Source organism: Nicotiana tabacum, chromosome 22, assembly GCF_000715075.1.
Source record: "Nicotiana tabacum cultivar K326 chromosome 22, ASM71507v2, whole genome shotgun sequence".
NCBI classification, from domain to species: Eukaryota; Viridiplantae; Streptophyta; class Magnoliopsida; order Solanales; family Solanaceae; genus Nicotiana; species Nicotiana tabacum.
In genome coordinates this window covers 205,687,248-205,712,522 of record NC_134101.1, presented here as the reverse complement: position 1 = coordinate 205,712,522, position 25,275 = coordinate 205,687,248, and the positions used below count along the sequence as shown (strand labels likewise).

At 41.3% G+C, this 25,275-nt stretch overlaps 1 long non-coding RNA gene across 1 annotated transcript; it reads left to right on the top strand.

The window, feature by feature from the left end:
• Nucleotides 1–7,876: 7,876 nt before the first annotated feature.
• On the top strand, nucleotides 7,877–24,250 carry LOC107829621 (uncharacterized). Its single transcript, XR_012705443.1, has 3 exons — nucleotides 7,877–8,520; nucleotides 17,105–17,177; nucleotides 23,974–24,250. It is a non-coding gene; the product is annotated as an uncharacterized LOC107829621 (long non-coding RNA).
• The last annotated feature ends 1,025 nt before the right edge of the window (nucleotides 24,251–25,275 follow it).

Below are 25,275 nucleotides of genomic sequence, written 5' to 3'. Positions count from 1 at the left end.
ACACCTACCGCTTCTGCGGTTTCAACTGTCTTTACCTTTGGCCACATCTGCGGCACTGATCTCGCTTCTTTGGGCTCGCACCTGCGGTCCTCAAGCCGCATGTGCGGTTATGACAACAAACTCAGCAGCTTCAGCTGCAAATTCCCAACTCCAAACTTCTTGTTAACCATCCAAAATAATCCCGAGGCCCCCGGGACCTCACCCAAAAGCAAAACCAAGTCATATACCACTATCCAAACTTATACCAATCCTAAAAACACCTAAAACAACATCGAAACATCGAATTAACCATGGATTCAAGCCTAAGAACTCCAAAATCTCTCGAATTACACTTTCGATCAAAAAGTCTATCAACCCTCATCCGAATGACCAAGAATTTTGCACACACATCACATTCAACACTACGGAGCTACTCCAACTTCCAAAATTCCATTCCGACCCCGATATCAAAATCTCACTATAGAACCAGAAACTTCAAAAATTGAACTCTCGGCATTTCAAGCCTAAATAAGCTACAGACCTCCTAAACACAATCCGAACACACCCCTAAGCCTGAAACCACCCAACGGAGCTAACGGAACCAACCGAATTCCATTTCGATGCCTACTTCACACTGCTTCGATTACGGTCCAAATTCTAAAACATAAACTCTCATTTAGGGATTAAGTGTCCTAAAACTCTCCAAAACTCCAAATAAATCCTCTCGTCAACTCACAATAGCAGAAACAAACAAGGGGAAAGTAGTTAACATGGGATCAGGGTATTAATTCTTAAAACAATCGGCCAGGTCATTCCGTCAGAGTATCCAACGTTGCTGGTCTTTGTAAGCAACGTTATCAAATAAGAAACCAAAATAAGCAACAATGTTGGTCCTGTCTTCTAAATCGCATTCCCAAGTAAGAAGCCAACCAAGGCAACTTATGTCCTATTCTCTAAATTATCCAAAGGACAACGTGTAATCAAGGCTACTTTATATCTTTTGACTCATCATGGACATTTTGCCACTTTGGCTTGGCTTAATGCCATGTGGCAACCCCAAAAATATCCTTATTCACTTTATCCTTCTTAATACCATAATTATTCTCACTATTAATCAATTATCCCCATAATTAGAAATTATCTAAAATTAATTAAAATACTATTTGCTTTCAATACACTTTATACACCTTACTATCATGTTCATGTGATACCTTGTGTGATACTAGTATATGAATACGGGGTATTATACTTGGACCGTATTTTATCTCCAAACTGCCATACTTCGAATGGAACTCATTTTCTTCGATTCGCTTACCCACTCACCTTCACGAATTAACTTATCGATTGTTTGAAATAGCGTAATACTTATAATCCCAAAATAAATCTCATTCCCAAACTCACATCGATTAACTAACGACGAAAATTTAACGTATGAAAATTTAGAATGTAACATCTCATTTCCGAGCTTACATCAATTTAATTATTGCGTACTTCTATCGAATGTTGACTGATGCACTTATCATTTTCATAACCTATGTCTTCCGAATACTTTAGTACTCCTCTTTCCATCTAGGCAACTGTTCTGTGAATGAATCCCAAAGGCCAGGACATTCTCCCCTTCAGGCCTCTTTCTCACACCACAACTTGGATTCATGCTTGGTTTGGAGCCTCGAGGTCTTGGGTGAGTTTCGGATAGGCTACAGAGTGAAATTATACTTGGAGGAATTACTGGTGTGTCAGATATTGTTGCAGGCCTATGATCTTGAATTTGCAAGATCAAGCATCGTAATTGCGATTTCTGAGGCGTTCATATTTGTGATATTCTCATCGCAATTGCAAAGAGAAGCAAGTCCAACAGTTTTGGCATTTGCGAAATAACCTTTGTATTTGTGAAGGGAGTCCGGAAAGGGCAGTGATCTCAAATACGATTACTGAGTCGTAATTGCAGAGAGCCAGGTTTGCATTTGCAAAAAAGTCTTTGCATTTGCGAAGGCAGCAGAGGTGCGAAGGACTTCGCATTTGAGAAGGTCCCTTCGTATTTGTAGGCTTCGCATTTGCGAAGCCATGGTAGAAAATGAGACATCTGCAACTGTGTAAAAGTGACTTAGACGGGATTTTTCTACCATTCTTCAAAATTTCAAAACCTAAGACACAAGATGCGATTTTCCAAATATCTTTTCTTCCCCCAAATCATAGGTAAGTGATTCTAAACTAGTTTCTTTCAATCTTTCACTTCATTTTACAAGATTTCAACCTAAAATTTAAGGTTTTCATGGTGGAATTGGGGATTTTTGGGTAGAAACTAGGGATTTGATAAATTGTGGATTTAGATCTCAAATTGAGGTCGGATTCCAAAACCAATTATATATCCGAGCTCGGGGGTGAATGGGTAATCGGGTTTTGGTCCAAATTTCAGGTTTGGACCAAGCGGGCCTGGGTGTTGACTGTTGTTGAATTTTTCAAAAATGGCATAAATTGAGTTCTTTACAATCATGGGGAGTTCCTAAGGCTTAAATTGAATTGTTTGCTTGGTAATTTGCTAGTTTCTATTGGTCCAGACGCTTTTTTGAAGGGAAAATCTATGGTTGAGCTTTGAGTTTGGCCATTGGAGCGAGGTAAGTGTTGTGATTAACCTTGGTTTTAGGGACTAAGTCTTATTTTCCTATTTGCTACGTGTTTGAATGTTAAGAACGATGTATAGATGAGGTGATGACTACCTATCATTGTTGTCGAGTCATAGCATGTGAGTGAGTCTTGTTCATGAAATTGCAGCTTTTCATGATCATATTACCCATAATTAGACTAGTTTATCGTTATGTTGATCGTTATTATCATATTTACAGATTTTAATAGTGATTGAGTATTGATTCAAAGTTGAGGTTGGTATTATGGAACTAATTGTTGAAGTAAGATTTGTTCTAGACATTTTTATCTCTCGATTGTTATTGTTCATTATTTTGGTGAAGGAGAGTGTTAATGCATGAAGGGTGATGCTGTGACATGTTTTATGAGTATTAATGCACGAAGGGTGATGTCGTGCCATATATTGTGAGTGCTAATGCACGAATGGTGATGCCATGCCATCTTATGAGAGAGTTAATGCACGAAGGGTGATGCCGTGTTGTTCCTATTTGATTCATATGGTGAGGATGAGAGTAAAAGCACGAAGGGTGATGTTGTGTACTTTCTGTTGCTATGATTACTTATCCTTATCCGTTCTGATTATATCGGTTGATCAAAGTTCTAGATTCTGCCGTGATCCTTTATCTTGTAATCCCATCATCATGTCCCCCTCCTAATATTACCTATCTTGTTTTTGTTATTGCTTTTATTGGCATATATATTGTTATAATTTACATGTTGGTTTTATGGTGTCTTGTCCTAGCCTCATGACTACATCGTCGAGGTTAGGTTCGGGACTTACAAGTACATGAGGTCAATTATATTGATACTGCACTCTGCACTTCCTGTGTAGATTTTTGTGTCGGTTTGAACTGATCTTCAGACTAACTGCTGACTTCATTCTACAGGATACCCAAGGTAGATCTGCCGGCATCTGCAGACTTTGGAGTCCCTTTTTAGTTGTTTTAGTTTACTGTTTCTTTTAATTCGAAAATAGTTGTACTTTTTTCAGCTAGTTACTTGTAGTTAAATCTTAGAAGTTCATGGATTGTGACTCCAGATTCTGGGTAGCTTTATATATTAATATTGTTATGGATTTTCACATGTTTTTCAACTTATTATGTTTTAATTATTGTTAATTGCTGAAAGGTTTAAGAATTGGTTTAATGATCTCTAAAGTTGGCTTGCCTATCAAGTGAAATGTTAGGCGTTATCATGGTTTCGAATGTAGGGATTCAGAGTCGTGACAAGTTGGTATCCGAGCACTAGGTTGCCTACGTCTCACAATTCACGAACATGCTTGGTAGAGTCTGGGGGATCGGTGCGGAGATGTATGTACTTATCTCTCAAAGATTACAGAGTTTAGGAACAATGTCACTTCTATTCTTCTCTATCGTCCGATTTTATTATTTAAATTCTAATCGAACTCTTCTACTCTTGTTCCTTCATAGATGGCGAGAACACGTACCGCATCTTCAGTTGAGAAGTAGCTAGAGCCCCTAGTAGAAGCTCCTATGAGGGGCAGAGAACTAGGATGAGGCGGAGGCTGTGCCAGAGGCCGAGGCAAGGGCAGGACTCATCCTAGAGCTTGAGTAGGAGAACCAGCGGCAGAGCCTCAGGTGGAGTTTGATTAGGAGGCTCCAGCCTAGACTGTTCTAGTAGGACCAACTCAGGTCCTAGAAGGGTTCATCGCCACCTCGGTACTTCAGGATGCTTTGGTCTGTCTAGTGGGCCTCAAGGAGAGTGTGGCACATGCCGAAACATTTCCTGTAGCACCAGCCGTCTCTCAGGCTGGGAGAGGAGCACATACTCTCGCTACCCACACTCTCGAGCAGATGACTCCTCAGTTTTAGACTCCAGCAGCTCATCTCATTGGGGTAGTTCAGTCGGGTGTTGCGGTACAGACCGGTGATGGATCAGCTATGTCTTCTAAGGCTTTATAGAGACTGGATAGGTTTACCAAGCTTTTCTCGGTTCACTTCAGCGGTGCATCTTCAAAGGATCCCTAGGACTATTTGGACAGTTGTCATGAGGTGCTACAAAACATGGGGATAGTGGAGACCAATGGGGTCGACTTTGATGCATTTCAATTGTCGGGTTCTGCCAAGAAATGGTGTAGGGATTATATGTTGACCAGACCAGCTGGGTTGCCTGTTCTCACTTAGGACTAGTTCTCTCAGCTATTTCTTGAGAAGTTCTTTCTTATCACTCAGAGAGAGGACTATCGGGGGCAGTTCGAGCATCTGCAGCAGGGCTTTGTGACTGTCACTTAGTACGAGACTCGATTTGTGGATCTGGCCCGCCATGCTATTCTTCTACTTCCTACCGAGAGAGAGAGATAGAGAGAGAGGGTGAAGAGGTTTATTGAAGAACTTGCTCAGCCTATCAGATTGCAGATGACTAAGGAGATTGGGAGTGAGATTTCTTTTTAGGCGGTAGATAATGTTATTAAGCGAGTCGAGATGGTACTAGCTTAGAGGAGTGGTCAGGGATCTGATAAGAGACCTCGTCATTCTGGTGGATTCATGGTGCCTCATCTAGAGTCAGGGGTACTTTTGGTAGAGGCCATCCTTATAGGCCGTTTCATTCATCACTCCAAACTTCTCATGGTGCTTCAGGTGGTCGTGGCCCTCATATGCATTATTCCGATTAGCTAGCCTATAGTGCACCACCAGCTCTTATTAGTGCAACTCTACTACAGAGTTTTCAGGGTGGTTACTCAGGCCGACAGGGTTAGTTTCAGGATCAACAGTCATAGTAGCCGAGGTCTTGTTATACTTGTGGTGATCCGAGGCATATTGCTAGCTTTTTCCCTCGAGCATCGAGTAGTTCTCAACATCAAGTTTCTCATGCCATGGTCCCGATAATGAGTGTTTCACCGCCCTCTCAGCCAGCTAGAGGTAGGGGTCATACAACTAGAGGTGGAGGTCGAGGCATTAGAGGTAGAGGTTAGGCCGCTAGAGGTGCAAGCCAGCTAGACAAGGCCCGTCCTCGAGATGTAGTTCAGAGTATTAGGGCCCAACCTCGATGCTATGCTTTTCCAGCCAGGCTTGCGGCTGAGTCATTTGACACGGTTATCACACATACAGTTTCAGTTTGCAGTAGGGATGCCTTAGTGCTATTTGATCTGGGTTCTATTTATTTGTATGTGTCATCTTATTTTGCTTCATATTCGGTTGTGCCTTATGATTCTTTGAGTGCCCCTATGTATGGGTCCACCCCTGTGGGAGATGCTATCATTGTAGATCGTGTTTATCTTTGTGTGTGGTTACCATTGGGAGTCTTGAGACTCGTGTAGATCTCTTACTTCTCGATATGGTCAATTTTGATGTCATTATGGGGATGGATTAGTTGTCACCTTATCATGCTATATTGGATTGTCAAGCCAAGAAAGTGACCTTAGCCTTGCCGGAGTTGTCTTGATTAGAGTGGAGAAGGACTCCAGGCCATTCTACCAGCGGGGTTATCTTTTATATGAAGTCTCGACATATGGTCGAGAAGGGGTGTCTAGCTTATTTGGCTTATGTCCGTGATTCTAGTTCGTAGGTTTTTTCCATGGATTCAGTACTGGTCGTTCGTGAGTTTCTAGAGGTGTTTCTTGTAGACTTGCCGGGGATGCCACCCGACAGGGATATTGACTTCTATATTGATTTGGCTCCAAGCACTCAGCCTAATTCTATTCTGCCGTACCATATGGCCCGTAGAGTTGAAAGAATTGAAGGAGCAATTGCAATATTTGCTTGATAAAGGCTTTATTAGACCTGGTGTCTCGTTCTGGGGTGAGCCCGTATTGTTTGTAAAAAATAAGGATGGATCGATGAGGATGTGCATAGATTATCGGTAGTTGAACAAAGTCACCATCAAGAACAGGTATCCATTGTCAAGGATTGACGAGTCATTTGATCAGCTTCAGGGTGCCAAAGTATTTTCAAAGATCGATTTGAGGTCTGACTACCATCAGTTAAGGATTAGGGAATCCGATGTCCCTAAGACAACTTTTCGGACTTGGTATGGGCATTATGAGTTTCTAGTGATGTCATTTAGGCTGACAAATGCCCCAGCAATATTTATGGATTTGATGAACCGGGTGTTCAAGATCTATTTGGATTCCTTTGTAATTGTGTCTATAGATGATATTTTGATCTACTCCCGCAGTCGAGAGGAGCATGAGCAGCACCTTCGGATCGTTATTCAGACTCTGAGAGATAGCTAGTTATATGCTAAGTTTTCAAAATGCGAGTTTGGTTTGAGCTCAGTCACCTTATTGGGGCACGTTGTGTCGGCAGAGGGTGTTCAGGTGGATCCTAAGAAGATTGAGGTAGTCAAGAACTAGCCTAGACCCACTTCGGCTATAGAGATCCGGAGTTTCTTGGGATTGGCGGGTTATTACCATCGGTTTGTGGAGGGATTTTCATCTATAGCAGCCCTGTTGACCTGTTGACCCAGAAGGGTTCCCCGTTCTGATGGTCAGACCAGTGCGAGGCGAGCTTTCAGAAGCTCAAGACTGCTTTGACTACAGCGCTAGTGTTAGTGTTGCCTACAGGTTCAGGGCCTTATATAGTATATTGTGTTGCATCTCGTATTGGACTTAGTATGGTATTGATGCAAGGTGGCAAGGTAATTGCATATGCTTCAAAGCAGCTGAAGATGCACGAGAAGTATTATTTGTTCATGACTTAGAGCTGGCAGTCATTGTTCACGCGCTAAAGATTTGGAGGCACTATCTTTAGGGCGTGTCATGTGAGGTATTCATGGATCATCAGAGTTTGCAGTATTTGTAGACATATAATTTTTGACCCTTCCCAATATTTTAGTATCGCTATTATAAATAGTTTTGACTCTTTACTTTATTTTATCACAAAAATAAAAATTACAAAAATATTTTCTTTTATTTAGCTAATTAATATTTTATCTAATTAGTTTTAATTTATCTACCTTACATAAAATCCGAAAATACAAAAAATAGTTCCACTTTATTTTCAGGATCATTATTTTAATTTTACAATGATTTTTCTATTTTTAGTATGATATTTGAAAAATACAAAAAATAGGTTTATTTTAACTGTTAGTTTTATTTTAATAGTTATTATACTTAAGTAGGATTAATTAGTAAATGATGTAATATTTTTAATCTTGTTTTAGAAGAAAGAGTATGAAATTTGAGGTTAATTTAGTTTGGTCTTAATTGAAGAGGTCCAAAGAGATGACCCAATTTTAAAGCCCAAACCCTAAGACCCACTTTCCCTTCTTCTTATACACACTAACACACATTTTCAAGACCTAGACACTAAAAAAAAACCATAATCCTATCTTCTTCTCTAAGCTTCAGTCGTTCTTCTTCAATATTTTCACAACCTAGAACACACCTTCACTAACCTAGAGACAAAGGAACACCAGTGACCGATAACAAGCAGCCACTGCTGCTTCTTCACCTCTCACTCACGACCACCACAACAACTAGAACACCTCATCTCCACCTCCATTCTGCCACCCAAAAACCAACAAAAATAGCCAACCATCTCCAGCTGTCAATGGACTAACAAATCCGTCTAGACCAACTGTCCACCACCCAAACGAAGCTCCTTTGTTAAGCAATTTCTGACCGTTAATGTTGAGACGGAAGGTGACAGATCTGGCAAGAAATCCAGCGAAACACCAAAGAGTAGCCAAAGATTGAAATCCATCATAAAACAGCCATTGTGACGCCCAAAACCGTCATCCAAGCTCAGTCGAGTTGAATCCAGTGAGATACGTTCGAAGCTACTGATTTGAGGTTTGTTTGAGATTGCCGTTTGAGGTCTCCAGTCGCTGGTTCCGCTCGTTGTCGCCGACAAAATCTCCGGTCCAGAATTGTTCAGTTGCTAAGTTTATATTTACGACTCAATTCATTTAATACAATGTTCAAACTCGGCTTTGAAGGTTAGATTCAACTCCTGTTTTTTTTACAATTTCAGTTCATTAATTTAGTGAAATAAAGTTATCGGTTTAAGATTATCAATGTATTCATTTGATTGTCACTTATATTGTCTTCATATGCTTTTTATTTAACAGTAAAGGTTATTGTTGGATCACTAGTATATAATTCATTTAACTTGATTAAGAGGAAGAAAAAAGGGCATTCACTGATAGGTCAAATTCTTTTAGATTCTAACTAAGTAATAAATATTTTGTTCCATGTATAGTTTGATCCATAAATGTTCTCATGCTTCTATTACTATTCATTAAGTTATTTTAGTATTTAGAGTTATTTCGAATATATATTTTTATGAATCTGCTAGAAAGATAATTGTGGATAAAAAAGGTCACCTTGATCCGTGCTTTAAATATTGTACTGTATTTATTTAAATACTTAGGTTTGTTTGATGGAATAACAGGTTATATAGATGAATAGTATAAGTGGACTGTTGAATTCTAATGACTTGGAAATCTTGGGCCAATTAATTTTAGTCTACCAAGCCCATCAACATCGTAAGCTAGCTATCTTTCCTAAATTAATTTACTTCATGCTCTTCTTCAATAATTCTATAGATCATGGCCTTGAAATAATCTCAAAGTAGTTTAGAAAATAATTTATAAACATCGTACTTTGCTTTAGGCGCGAATAATAAATAAATCATGACTATGGGTACGGTTCCCATGGTATAGTCATGATACATAATCCCCATTCGGGTGTACATTTCATGTGACCCGACCTTAACTTCTAATAATAAGAAATAAATATATTGTAGATCATGGGTACGGTTCCCGTGACATGATTCGTCATGGGTACAAAAATACAAGTGTACGACAACCGAAACTTGTTCCAGAAATAATTCCATAAATAATTAAAAACGCTTTTTAAAAGGTTTAAAAATTCATGCTAGGTTCTAGATATGTAATAAATTAGATAATTAGGCCAATATTAATAGTTATGTGACCTTGCTAAAACCACGAAAGCCGGGAATGTCTAACACCTTCTCCTGGGTAAACAGAATTCCTTACCGGGATTTCTGTGTTCACAGACCATATATAAGAGTCAACTTCCTCGATTCAAGATTTTAAACCGATGACTTGGGACACCATATATTATCCCAAGTGAAGACTCTGAATTTGAATAAATAACCCAATTTCGATTATTGTCACTTTAATTGAAAAACTCCCTTATATCCCCTTTCGGGTAGAAAAAGGAGGTGTGACAGCTCTGGCGGCTCTGCTGGGGATCAAAGACAGAATCTCTGGTTCAGGGTTCAAAAATTTGAGCTTAGAATAATTGTTATATTTGGCTTTTATTTATTATCTGAGTTTTACTACATGCTTGGGCCTAATATGCTAAATGTCGCTTTTTACCGCTTTGATATTATTTGATTGTATATAAACTGCTGTGAAACCCTTCTCTTCTAAATCTTCTAGGAAGCGCATGTTGGTGTGACTTCTTTTCTGTTAGTTTCATATCCTTAATTTATAAGTTGCAAAGTCGGATGATATTTTGGTTACTGGTACGCTGCCCCTCCCCCCTCCGGCTTGAGTTGTCCGCTTGGGTAAGCCAGGTCTAGAACAATACACCCGGGTTTTAAACCAAGAATAACATAGCCTCATGCCGGAACCCTAGTTGGAACGTTTGTTTGCATCACGTGCATTTGACTTGAGGGACTCAACACAGGGGTTGGATCCGTCTAGGACAGGTGTACCCAAAAAATAAAAGACCATTCTCATGCTTCCTATGTACTACATGTTGCAATCCTCAAAGGTAAAAGGGGTTATTTGGCGGACCAATGAGGGTTGAGGGTAAATAAGAAAGAAAGGAGGGTTGAAGTATAAAATAAAGCAAGTAGGGCCTAGTTATAATTTTCTTTCACACTTTTTCAAGAAAAGATCAAAAAAAAATCAAAAACGATTTTGCACTTTCCCCATCATTTTTTCAAAAATAAAAAAAAAGAGAAAAAGTAAATCCAAAAAGATTTTACATGTTTCATCATTTTTTAAGAAAAAGAGAAAAATATATTTACTTCAAATTAGTGTTTTTTTTAAATTCTCTCCCTATCCGATTTTCCCGAACTATGCATACCTATTTTTCGTCTTTCGAGGAGCGATACGTAGGCAAACTACATAGGGTTCGATTGAATTATTTTTTAAAAAAAATTAAAAGGAAAAAGGAAAAAAAAGAAGAAAAAAAAGGAAAAAAAGGGGAAACTATGGGATGTGAGAAATGAGAGGAAAGAAATGAGTGACAATTAGAAAAAAAGAGGAAGGAAAATGAGAAAGCCAAGAAGTGCTAGAAAATAAAAGAAAAGAGAAGATTGAAATGTACAAATTGGGATGATGCCAAGTGACCTTGTGACCCTCGAAATCATTGTTGAACCGTTAATTGTTGTTGGATGCATTGCACGCAATGTGATATTTTTAGTTGTTAAATGCCCTAACGCTAACATGATGACTTCATTTTGTTCCTCTTCACTATCTTCATTATAGCAGAAGGGTGGTTGTTTTATGGTTCTTAAACTGGTAACTCTTCCATACAACAAAAGGTCAAAGAGCAAGGTAGCCATGGTTAACAAAGACTTGGACACAAGTGTTGTTGGTTCGTCCAAGGGAATTATTGAATCAGAATCTAAGTTGAAAGAAGAGGCCTTAAGGTTGAAAGGACAGATGACTTAAATATACCAAGCCTGGATTAGTGGGCATCCTCCACCATTAGTTCCCACTAACTACACTGAAAGCCTCGTCACCATTCCACCACCATCACAAATCCGGCTTCATACTGCTGCTGATATTTTTCCACAACCTTTTCACACTCCACCTGCCAAAACCACCTCATATCCTGCTCCTTTGACAACTCCTGTTTTTGTAGCTCCTCCACCAGCTACTTTTCCTCAATCCTCTAGCGACACCGTGTTCAAAGTCCCTGATGCCCAATACTATGCTCCAGAACCAACTTTCAAAGTCTCGGATCCATAGTCCCACGTTCCTCATTTTGAGCCTCCGTTGAAAATGAAAAACCTGCTAAGACAGTAGAGCACGATGAGATATCTAGGAAGGTAAAAATCTTAGAGCGGTCTTAAGAAACATGCAAGGGATAGGGAGCCATATGAGCATGTCTTACAAAGACTTGTGCTTGTTTCCTGACATCCAACTACCTACTGGGTTTAAGATTCCAAAGTTTGACTTGTATGACGGACATGGAGATCGTGTGGCCCATTTGAGAGGTACCGATAGGAAGGACAAATTATTGATGGCGTATTTTAGTCAAAGTCTGAGTGGGGAAGCTCTATAGTGGTACACCCGTCAAGACGCTAGCAGGTAGTACACATGGGACGATATGGCTCAGGCCTTTGCCCGGCACTTTCAGTACAATATAAAATCATCCCAGATCGCATGTACCTCACCAAGATGGAAAAGAAGCCTAGTGAAATTTCTAGGGAATACATGCTCAGATGGAGAGAGCAAGCTGCCCGAGTCAATCCCCTGATGGAAGAAGACGAGATGGTTGAGTACTTTCTTCAAGCTCAAGAGCCAACTTACTTTGGGAATTTGATCTCGGTTGTGGGTAAGCCTTTTAATAATGTGGTAAAAATGGGAGAAATGGTAGAAGAGGGGCTGATGTCGAGCAAGATCATGAGCTATTCTGCTTTAAAAGCCATAACACAAGCAATTCAGAACAACACGGGAAGCTTGTTGGGTCAAAAGGAACATGATGATGTTGCCATGGTTGTCTCAGGATCACGACATGGTCCAACGGGTCCGCCTCACCAATATACTCAGCCTCAATCCCAACCCCAAACCTATCCTCGAGCTCCACATAATCCACCCCAGTATTATCCTCTAAACAACATCCGGTCATCTGTCCAACCATTGGGTCACTCCTTATGGAGATCGCCAGCAATCATAATGCACTTTTGCCTTCGTAACCTAACAACCCTATAAAACTGGGGCATGAAGGGGAACAAAGACAAAGAAATAGATTCACACCAATCGGAGAATCCTACACAAGCCTGTTTGAAAAGGTAAAATATTCTAGCCTGATTGATCCGCTCCTCGGCTATACTCCGGACCCATATGCAAAAAGTTTTGATCCTACTGTACGGTACATGTATCACTCTAATGTCCAAGGGCATAGCATTTAAGATTGTCTTGCTTTGAAAAGGGAAATAGAAAGAATGATTCAAGAAGGGATAATTGTGATCGAGGACAGTTACACCCAGAATATCGTGCAAAATCCTTTACCTGCACATGATGACGCACACTTTGTAGGGATGATACATGGTGATAGGGAGTATAAGAATCCTCTTGGGAACTTGCTGAATAAATTTGGTGATATTGAAATTGGTAATGGTCTTGGTAATATTTATGTGGAACTCAGTGGCTAAGATGCCGAGCTTGGTAATTGGAAAGACGCTTCTTTCTTAGCTAGCCGGGGAGGAGTCTTGGTGGTTTATTTCGTTGTCATTTCTATTGTCCGGGTTATATCAGGGTTGTAATCTGGATATTGTCTTGTGATTCAAACCTTTCTAACCTTTTATTTTGCTTAGTTCATTTAATCGTAGTACCCTTTAGTGCTATTTAGGTTTTTCCAGGGTTGTAACCCTAGTGTATTTTGCTTGTTTAGTTGTTCAAACCCTTTTACCGTCTGTCTAATGCAATTTCCTATTTTCTGTTATTTTGAGTCAGTTTTTGTTTAGTTCTTTTTTCCTTTTATAGTCTTTTCATGCTGATTCTAGTGACATGACATGTACGCGTAATTCTCAGCCTAGTTTTAAAAGTTAGTTTAGTTATGAAGTAATGAAACAATTTTGAAAATGATCGGGACATTTGAGGGAAGTAGGCAAAAATTTGGACATCTTGAGATCATTTAAAGCCCGAATTGTGTGAAATTGAGGCAGATAATCTGGGAAGTTAATAGTATGACAGGAATTTGTTGCAAGAGAGTGCATCTCAGACATATTGAAGCGAGCAACTTTGAGTTCAAGTGTATCTCATGTTACGAGATAAAGCCAAGGGAGTTTTCTCCAAACAAATGGAGGATATCCGTCGTGAAGAAGAATCACCCAATAGGAGTTTTGTACTTGATAAGGCACAGAAAAAAAGTGGAAAGCATATCAGTGATATCAATGCCGAAGCTGTAAAAGAAATGTTGTGTGTGCTTTTCCTTTTTAATTTTCAAGTTTCATGTGTCGTACTTGGCTTTTTCAGGGATTGGGAGGCCCTCTTTCAGCTACCCAAACACTTTATACCATTCGGTACCCCTTTTGAGCCTATGTTAATTTTCTTGACCTCCCGTCTTTTTGAATCGAGTTTAGTGCAAAAAAAGTTCATGTCCCCATAGGTTTGTTTTAGAAAGTTCATTCCAAAAGGAAAATTTTAAAAGAAAAAAAAGAAGAAAAAAATAGAGATAAAGAAAAAAAAGGAAAAAGAAAAAAAAGAGAGAAAAAAAGAGAGAAAAAAAGAAAAATAGCAACAAATAGAAAGCATCCTTTTGAACTACGTTCGACCTGATTCTTGTCACCAAAAGATATGTCGGCAGCCTTAAAGTTCAGTTGCACCAAATAAAATATTTCATAATCCCACAAAGTCGAGAGTGGGGCAGTCTTTCTTAGAAATACCGTCTCAAAAAGAAAAAGAGAAAAAAAGAATCAAATTCCCTTGTTTTAGAAATTGGGACAAAGTTTTAGAATGGATTCCAAAAGTTGTAAGTTAATTAACCTCGTTGTTTTAGTTATTTTGAGCCTTTATGATATCTTTTCTTTCTATCCCTGTCCAAAAGCCACATTAAAGTCCAAAAAGACCTCCCAGATAATCTTTAAGAGTGTCGAGCTAGACATGCCAGGAGCATATGATATTTTTACTATGGTCAGTGTCTTGTCATCTACAGAATCAGAGGAAATAAAAATAAAAAAACAAAATGAGAGAGTCTTATCGGTGAAAACCTTCACAGGCACCATAAGGCGACGATAAGTTGAGAGAAAGAACAAAATGAGAGAGGCTTAATGGTAAAAATTGTGATGACCCGGCCATTCGTCTCATGAGTTACCACTCCGTTTCTCTCATTTCTGCTTCTTTATGCTTCATTATTCATGTTTTATGGTATCGGGTTGGTCGGATCGAATCTGGAATGATTTTGGTAAGGTTTGAGACACTTAGTCTCTTTTAAGGGAGTTTAAGTTGGAAAAGTCAACCGGATGTTGACTTATGTGTTAGAGGGCTTGGATCTGAGTTTCGATGGTTTGGTTAGCTTTGGGAGGTGATTTATGGCTTAGGAGCGTGATCGGAATGGGTTTTGGAGGTTCGGAGTAGAATTAGGCTTGAATTGACGAAGTTGATATTTTGGCGATTTCCGGTTGATAGGCGAGATTTTGATATAGGGGTTGTAATGGAATTCTGAGAGTTGCAGTAGCTTCATTGTGTCATTTGAGATGTGTGTGCAAAATTTCAGGTCATTCGGACGTGGTTTGGTTGGGTTTTTGATCAAAAGCATATTTCGGGAGACTTTAGAAACTTAGGCTTGAATCTGATGTGTTTTGGGTGATTTGATGTAGTTTTAGGTGTTTTGATGATTGGAACAAGTTTGAATAAGGTTTTAGGATGTGTTGGTGCTTTTGGGTGAGGTCCCGGGGGCCTCGAGTGAGTTTCGAGTGGTCAATCGGATCATTTGAAGTTGAAAAAATTGCAGAAAATTGCAGGTTCAACTGTTGCAGGATTTTGTGCTTTGCGATCACGTAGAAGGATTTGAGGAGGCTGTCCAGTTGTTCTTCACGTTCGCAAAGAGAGGCTCATGATCGCATAGTGTGGGAAAGTTATTCATCGCGAACGTGGGAGGGTAGTCGCGTTCGCATAGAGTTAAATGGACCTGAGTCTTGGATGGATCTTTGTGCATCGCGAATGCGGAGGTGTGTCCACGATCACGTAGTGTAAGGTTTCCTGGGCATCGCATTCGTGTAGGCTGTATCGCGTTCGCATAGAGTAAATTCTTGGAGCTGAAGTTTTGTTCTTCGCGATTGCGAGGGATGTTCCGCGATCGCGATGAAGGAAATATATGCCTGGGCAGAAATGTTTTAAACTCATCTTATCCATGAGGATTGGGTTTATTTCCTCTATAGTTGGCCATTTTGGGAAATTTTTGAAGGAGATTGAAGAGTTATTCAAGGGGAATTGTTGGGAGGTAAGATTCTTGGACTAAAAACTAGATTATTATGTGAATTCCACCTAGAAAATCATGAAAACTAATCCTAAAATTGAAGAAATAGGGCTTGAAAAATTGTTCTTTTGATTTGGGATTTTAAGGACCATTTGGTGTCGGATTTGAGAACTTTTGATATGTACGAACTCGTGGGGAGAGAAGGAATCAATTGTTGTGAAAATTTCTGAGTTTCGAGAAGTGGACCTAGGGGTCAGGTTTTGGTAATTTCGGGATTTGTGCCCTTTATTGATTGTTTTCGCTTGGGCTTTGTTCCCTTAGCTTATTTTGACGTCCTCGTTCTAATTTTGGATAGATTTGATGCGTGTGGAGGCCGATTCGAGGGGTAAAGGCATCGCAAGCTAGAGATTTAGCCGTTTCGAGGTGAGTAATGATTGTAAATGATACTCTGAGGGTTTGAAACCCCGGATTGCACATCGTAGTGCTATATTCAGGTGAGACACACGCTGGATGACGGGCGTGGGGTCGTGCACTATTGGGGATTGTGACTTGGTCCATCCCGGTTGATGATTTTACCGCATATTTGACTGAAACTTATTTGTTGTCATTATGATTTGGGTTGATTTCCATATTTAGGCTTCGTGCCAACTATTTGAACCCTTCGCGGATTTTTATTACTATTTTCTCACTGTTTTGATTCATTGCTTGAACTCAGTCATGTTATTTTCAACTGTATTTACTACTCAGTCATGTTTACTCAGTTTTAAGACTTAAATGATATTTTAAATGATGTTTTGGGCTGAGAAATACTGTTTTACTATTGCTTGAGGGGATTGTGAGTATTTTTGACTGAGTAAGGTTGAGGGCCTATGTTGTGAGAAAACACTAATACTGATTTGAGGTTGAGGGCTTAAGATATGTACGCCACGAGGTGGCTTGATTGATATGAGGCCGAGGGCCTAGTTTTGATGCCACGAGATGGTTTGTTATTACGCTTAGATCGTAAGGGGCCCCTCCAGGAGATTGTACACCCCCAGTGAGCGAGGGTACCCATTGTGATGTGAGATTGAGCCCGAGGGGCTAGTATTGTTCTGAGATTGAGCCCGAAGGGCTGGCATAGTTCACAGATGTTGCTTGAGGGGCGGATTTGTTGATATTATGCCCGAGGGGCGAACTTCTATTTGTTAACTTTATCTTAACTTTTTGTCAATTATTTATTTACTTGTTGAAAGAGGATTTTACTTGACTTTTCACTATTTTACTGTTTTCAAATGATTTTACTGCTTCATTATAGAATGCCTTGTGCCTTACGTGTTTTCTTACTTTCAGTCGATATTTACATTTGTTACTCACTAAGTTGGACTACTCACTTTACTCCCTGCACCCTGTGTGCAGATTCAGGCGTAGCTGGTTCTGCTCCTGAGTGCTAATTTCCTCCAGTATCAGGCGAGCGTTCGTAGACTACGAGGTAGTTGTTGACATTCGCAGCCCTGTGTCTCTACTCTTTTATCATTTTTATTTCTCCTTCAAACATTTGTACTAGTTTATGGATTTAGCAGACTTGTATTATTTTCCTATAGACCCTCATGAATTGTGACACCCCGGTCAGGGCTGTGTCGTGTGGCATTTCCGCATTGTTATCGATATCTTCCGTTGTTTAGTATTATTAACTCATGTTTAGACTACTTTTATGTTGAATAACTTCTTTAAAAAGTGAACTGGGTATAATTGGCTGGCCTTGTCTTCACGAGAGGCACCATCACGACCGGGTTCGGGGTTAGGGTTGTGATAAGTTGGTATCAGAGCCTAGGTTGCATAGGTCTCATGAGTCATGAGCAGGATTAGTAGAGTCTCACAAATCGGTACGGAGACATTTGTATTTATCCTTGAGAGGCAGCAGAACCTTTCGGAAAAGCTTCATATTCTTGAAATTCTGGTCATGCGAACTTGTTGATACGAGCACTAAACTTCTACTATTTTATTCTCTCATAGATGGTGAGGACACGCACTACCGGACAAGGTGGACGACAACTAGTTCCAGCAGTTGTGGCCACAAGAGGCCGTGGATGCGGTCATGGTCGTGGCAGAGGCAGAGCAGCGACAACAGCACCTGTAGATCCACGAGCTGCCCCAGCTCAGGATCAGGCTCCAGCTATGGATGCTCCAGTAGCACCAGTTCAGCCACCAGCTGTGCCCATCATGATTCTGGGTCTTCAAGATGCCTTGGCACAAATCTTATCAGTTTGCACTGGCCTGGCTCAGGCTGTTTCAGCCACTACAGTTGCAGCTACTTCACAGGTTGGGGGAGGCAATCAGACTCTCGCCGCTCCCACACCTGAGCAGGTCGTGCAGGGACTTCAGACTCTAGGGCACATCTATCCCAGCTGGTTGCATCTACTCAGGACTATGTGGTTCCTGTCATGTCGGAGGATGAGCAACGTAGGTTGGAGAGATTTGGTAGATTATAGCCTCCGAACTTCAGTGGAGCAGAGGGCGAGGATGACCAGGGCATTTTTGGATAAGTGTCAGAGGATACTTTGTACTGTCGATATCTGGTGACCAGCGGGGTCGCTTTTACCACCTATCAGTTTTCAGGAGCTGTTTTCACCTGGTGGGAGGATTTTGAGAGGCGTAGGCTTGTTGGTGCAGCACCCCTTTCCTGGCAGCAGTTCTCTATTCTCTTCCTGGAGAAGTAAGTGCCGCAATTCCGCAGAGAGGAGCTGCATAGGCAGTTTGAGTGGTTGCAATAGGGGGATATAACTGTGTCACAATATGAGTTGAGGTTTTCTGAGTTGGCTCGTCATGCCATATGGATGGTTCCGACAGATCGAGAGAGGATCAGGAGGTTTGTTGATTGTCTTAATTATCAGCTCCATATTCTTATGACCAGGGAGAGGGTATTTAGGGCTACCTTCGAGGGGCCAGTTTCAGCACAGTAGAGGCCGTTCATTCTTGCCTGCTCAGTTAGCTCACCCAGGTTATCATGGGGCATCTTTGGGTCATGGTTAAAAAGGATCTCAGCAGGGCCAGTCATCACTCAGCGCCCTTCTAGCTTAGAGTTCGACCTGGGCTCCATTGGTTCAGGGTTCCTCTATGCCGAGTGCATCTGCTAGTCACTCCGGTGCGAGGGGTTACCTTTAGTCCCCTTCTCCAACACTTGGGAGTTGTTATGAGTGTGGTGAGATAGGCCACATATGGAGGCAGTGTCCTCGTCGAGTTGCTAGTTCATCCCAGTAGAGGGGTCAGTCTTCGGCTTCAGCGCCAGTCTCTCCACCACCACCCGCTCAGCTAGCTAGGGGTGGAGATCAGTTAGCTAGGGGTCGCCCTAGAGGGGGAGGTCGATCAGGGTGCGGTCAGGCCCGTTTTTATGCACTCCTAAGCAGACCCGATGTTATTGCTTTAGATGTTGTTATCACAGGTATTGTTTCAGCCTGCTACAAAGATGCCTCTGTATTATTTGATCTCGATTCCACCTTTTCTTATGTGTCATCATACTTTGCTCGTTATTTGGGTATGCCTCGTGAGTTTCTTGCTTTACCTGTTCATGTATTTACCCCGATGGGTGATACTGTTGTTGTAGACTGTGTGTATTGGTTGTGTGTGGTGACTATTGGGGTCCTGGAGACCTGAGTGGATCTGTTATTATTGAGCATGGTCGATTTTGATGTCATTTTGGGCATGTATTGGTTATCTCCGTGTCAAGCTATTCTGGATTGTCATGCTAAGATAGTCACTTTGGCTATGCCGGGTATACCACGAATTGAGTGGTGAGGTGTGACTAATTATGTTCCTAGTAGAGTTATCTCTTTCTTGAAGGCTCAGCATATGGTTAGGAAGGGTTGTCTTTCATATCTAGCGTTTGTGAGGGATGTCAAAGCCGAGACTCCCAATATTGATTCTGTTTAAGTTGTGAGGGATTTTTTCGATGTGTTTCCTGCAGACCTGCCGGGCATGCCACCGGACAGGGATATTGATTTTGGTATTGACTTGGTGCCGGGCACTCAGCCCATTTCTATTCCGCCGTATCATATGGCACCATCGGAGTTGAAGGAGTTAAAGGAGCAGCTTCAGGAGCTCCTAGATAAGGGGTTTATTCGGCCTAGTGTGTCACCTTGTGTTGCGTTGGTTCTATTTGTGAAGAAGTAGGATGGCACAATGAGAATGTGCATTGATTATAGGCAATTTAATGTAGCAATTAAGAACAAGTATCCTTTGCCTCGCATTGATGATCTATTTGACCAGTTTCAGGGAGCGAGGGTGTTCTCAAAGATTGATCTTTGTTTAGGTTATCACCAGCTGAAGATCAGGGATTCAGATATTCTTAAGACAACTTTCAAAGCCTGATATGGTCATTATGAGTTCTTGGTGATGTCTTTTGGGCTGACCAATGCCCCAGGAGTGTTCATGAATTTGATGAATAGTGTGTTCTGGCTTTATCTCAATTCATCCGTCATAGTCTTCAATGATGATATCCTGGTATATTTGCGTAGCCAAGAAGAGCATGCGGAGCATTTGAGAGTTATGTTGCAGAGATTGAGGGAGGAGAAGCTTTATGCAAAATTCTCCAAGTGTGAGTTTTGTCTTGGTTCAGTGGCTTTCTTGGGGCATGTGGTGTCCAACGAGGGTATTCAGGTTGATCCGAAAAAGATAGAGGCTATTCAGAGTTGGCCCAGACTGTCCTCAGGCATAGATATTCGCAACTTTCTAGGTTTGGAGGGCTATTATCGCCGGTTTGTTCTGGGATTCTCACCTATCGCATCGCCCTTGACCAAGTTGACTCAGAAGGGTGCTCCATTTGTATGGTCGGAGAGTGTGAGGAGAGCTTTCAGAAGCTAAAGACAGCTCTTACCACAGTTCCAGTGTTGGTTTTGCCATCAGCTTCAGGTTCATATACCGTGTATTGTGATACTTTGAGAGATGGGATTGGTTCTGTGTTGATGCAGAAGGGTAGAGTTATTTCTTATACTTCTCGTCAGTTGAATCCCCATGAGAAGAACTATCCCATTCATGATTTGGAGTTGGCTGCCATAGTTCACGCGTTGAAGATTTGGAGGCATTACCTGTATGGCGTATCTTGTGAGGTGTTCACTGATCATCGCAGTCTTCAGCATTTGTTCAAGCAAAAGGATCTTAATTTGAGGTAGCAGAGATGGTTGGAGTTGCTTAAGAATTATGATATCACTATATTGTACCATCTTGGGAAAGGCCAATGTGGTGGCCGTTGCTTTGAGCCAAAAGGCAGTGAGTATGGGAGTTTGGCATAGGGAGAGACCTCTTGCAGTTGATGTTCAGGCCTTGGCCAATCGGTTTGTGAAGTTGGATATTTCGGAGTCCAGTCAGGTGTTGGCTCGTGTGGTTTCTCGGTCTTCCTTATATGATCGCATCAGAGAGCGCAGTATAATGATCTGCATTTTCTAGTCCTTAAGGACAAAGTTCAGCATGATGATGCCAGAGATGTGATCATCGGTGATGATGGGGTGTTGAGGATGCAGGGCCGGATTTGCGTGCCAAATGTGGATGGGCTTCAGGAGTTAATTCTGGAGGAGGCCCATAGCTCACAGTATTCTATTCATCCGGGTGCCGCAAAGATGTATCAGGATCTGAGGTATCACTATTGGTGGAGAAGAATGAAGAAAGATATTGTGGGATTGGTAGCTCGGTGTATCAATTGTCATCATGTGAAGTATGAGCATCAGAGACCGGGTGATTTGCTTCAACAGATGGATATTCTTGAGTGGAAGTGGGAGAGGATCACTATGGACTTTGTTGTTGGGCTTCCACGGACTTTAAAGAAGTTCGATGCTATTTGAGTGATTGTGGATCAGTTGACCAAGTCCGCGCACTTTATTCCTGTGTGTACTACCTATTCTTCAGAGCGATTGGCAGGGATCTATATCAGGAAGATTGTTCGTTTGCATGGTGTCCCAGTTCCATCATCTCATATAGAGGTACTTAGTTTACTTCATAGTTTTGGTGGGCTGTGCAGAGATAGTTGGGTACTTAGTTTGAGTTGAGGACAACTTTTCATACTTAGACGGATGGGCAGTCCGAGTGTACCATTTAGATGTTGGAGGACATGTTGCGTGCTTGTGTCATTGATTTTGGAGGGTCATGGGATGAGTTTCCACCGCTTGCAGAGTTTGCTTATAACAATAACTACTAGTCGAGTATTCAGATGGCTCCATATGAGGCTTTGTATGGGAGGCGGTGTAGATCTCCAGTTGGTTGGTTTGAGCCCAGTGAGGCTAGGCTATTGGGGACTGATTTGGTGAAGGATGCTTTGGAGAAGGCGAAGGTGATTCAGGAGAGGCTTCGTACAGCGCAGTCGAGGTAAAATAGTTATGCTTATAGGAAGGTTCGAGATGTGTCCTACATGATTGGCGAGAAGGTTCTACTGAAGGTTTCACCCATGAAGGGTGTTATGAGATTTGGGAAGAAAGGGAAATTGAGTCCTCGGTTCATTGGGCCTTTTGAGGTGCTTCGGAGGATTGGGGAGGTGGCTTATGATCTTGCTTTGCTACCCAGCTTGTCGAGTGTGCATCCGGTCTTTCATGTTTCCATACTCCAAAAGTATATTGGGGATCCATCTCATGTTCTGGATTTCAGCACGATTCAGTTAGATGATGATCTGACCTATGATGTGGAGCCAGTAGTTATTTTGGGTCGTCAGGTTCGAAAGTTGAGGTCAAAGGATATAGCATTAGTAAAAGTGCAGTGGAGAGGACGGCCCATGGAGTAGGATACCTAGGAGACCGAGCGGGATATGCGGAGCAGATATCCTCACATGTTTGAGGCTTCAGGTATGTTTCTTGACTCGTTCGAGGACGAACGTTTGTTTAAGTTGGGTAGGATGTGATGACCCGGCTAGTCATCTCACTGTTTCCCTCATTTCTGCTACTTTATACTTCGTTATCCTTATTTTATGGAATCGGGTTGGTCGGATCGAATCTGGAATGATTTTGGTAAGGTTTGAGACACTTAGTCTCTTTTAAGGGAGTTTAAGTTAGAAAAGTCAACTGGATGTTGACTTATGTGTTAGAGGGCTCGAATGTGAGTTCCGATGGTTCGATTAGCTTTGGGAGGTGATTTATGGCTTAGGAACGTGATCAGAATGGGTTTTGGAGGTTCGGAGTAGAATTAGGCTTGAATTGGCGAAGTTGATATTTTGCCGATTTCCGGTTGATAGGCGAGATTTTGATATAGGGGTTGGAATGGAATTTCAAGAGTTGCAGTAGCTTCGTTGTGTCATTTGGGATGTGTGTGCAAAATTTCAGGTCATTCGGACGTGGTTTGGTTGGGTTTTTCATCAAAAGCGTATTTCGGAAGATTTTAGAAACTTAGGCTTGAATCCTATGTGTTTTGGGTGATTTGATGTTTTTTGAGGAGTTTTGATGATTGGAACAAGTTTGAATATGGTTGTAGGATGTGTTGGTTCCTTTGGTTGAGGTCCCGGGGGCCTCGAGTGAGTCTCGGGTGGTCAATCGGATCATTTGAAGTTGGAAAAACTGCAAAAAATTGCAGGTTCAGTTGTTGAAGGATTTTGCGCTTTGCGATCGCGTAGAAGGATTTGAGGAAGCTGTCCAGTTGTTCATCGCGAACGTGGGAGGGTAGTCGCGTTCGCATAGAGTTAAATGGACCTGAGTCTTGGATGGTTCTTTGTGCATCGCGAACGCGGAGGTGTGTCCGCGATCACGTAGTGTAAGGTTGCATGGGCATCGCGTTCGCATAGAATAAATTCTTGGAGCTGAAGTTTTGTTCTTCGTGATCGTGAGGGATGTTTCGCGATCGCGATGAAGGAAATATATGCCTGGCCATAAATGTTGTAAACTTATCTTGTCCGCGAGGATTAGGTTTATTTCCTCCATATTTGGCCATTTGGGGAGATTTTTTAAGGAGATTGAAGAGGGATTCAAGGGGAATTGTTGGGAGGTAAGATTGAGCCCGAGGGGCTGGTATTGTTCTGAGATTGAGCCCGAGGGGCTAGCATTGTTCTGAGATGTTGTCCGAGGGGCGAATTTGTTGATGCTGTGCCCGAGGGGCAAACTTTTATTTGTTCACTTTTTCTTAACTACCTGTCAATTACTTGTTTACTTGTTGAAAGAGGATTTTACTTGACTTTTCACTGTTTTACTGTTTTCAAATGATTTTACTGCTTCATTATAGAATGCCTTGTGCCTTACGTGTTTTCTTACTTTCAGTTGGTATTTATATTTGTTACTCACTGAGTTAGAGTACTCATTTTACTCCATGTACCCTGTGTGCAGATTTAGGCATAGCTAGTTCTGCTCCCGAGTGCTGATTTCCTCCAGTATTAGGCGAGCGCTCAGAGACTACGAGGTAGTTGTTGACGTTCGCAGCCCTGTGTCTCTACTCTTTTATCATTTGTATTTCTCCTTCAAACATTTGTACTAGTTTATGGATTTAGCAGACTTGTATTATTTTCCTATAGACCCTCATGAATTGTGACACCCCGGTCAGGGCTGTGTCGTGTGGCATTTCCGCATTGTTATCGATATCCTCCGTTGTTTAGTATTATTAACTCATGTTTAGACTACTTTTATGTTGAATAACTTCTTTAAAAAGTGAACTGGGTATAATTGGCTGGCCTTGTCTTCACGAGATGCGCCATCACGACCGGGTTCGGGGTTAGGGTTGTGACAAAAACCCTTCGGGCACTACATGCCGAATAAGGATAGTGAGTCAGATAGGATAATCGGAGCATTGAAGCCCAGTTTCACGGCTAAGAGGTACAACAAGAGTTGAACGTTATACTTGCTTGACAGATTAGGCCATTTAATCCAAAGGTGCATGTCATGGTGATTAGAGTTGGTATCCACATATGATGAGTTTCTACTTTGTAATTTTCTTGTTAGGTATCATCTCTTTCCATTATCTCGTACTTTGTTCCTTTTTTTTTTGTTTACTTTTTCTTCTCGAGTCTGTTTGGTCAGAACAAGTGAGAAATGACTTCAAAATTTGCTACCAGCTTTCCAATTACACAAAACACAATCTGGCTTGAACATCAAAGTGGCATAAGTTAGGAAAGAACAATATGTGCACTGGGTTGGAAACAATCAACGTGCTTTGGGATTCATGTTAAATGCAAATATTCGGTAAATGTTGATTCATGAGCAAAATGCAATAGATAAAGGATATTGGGCTCGAATGAATCAGAGGTATTTTCTGTGATAAGGGTGACAGAGAAAGTGGTTAGTCAATAAACAAGCAATGTCTTTCAAGTTGAAATCAAAGTTATCATGGCAAGTAAAGGAGCAATTGCCCTTAAAGTCAAGGCCACAAACCAACCACCATGTTTAAACTCACAAGTTTTCTTTGTCTGAAATAGGGACAAAAGCTATGTTCACATCAAAGCTTGGAAGCTTGAATTTTTCAGGTGTAATGCCCCAATTCTGCTTACGCAAAAGCTATTGAGAAGATCACACATCACCCCTAGAAGACGTATTTCCTAATCTGGGTCATTCAAGTTATATTTTGTTTTAGGAGACACACTTCCTAAATTGAGATTTCACCCCTAGGAGACGCACTTCCTAGTTTAGGTCATTTAA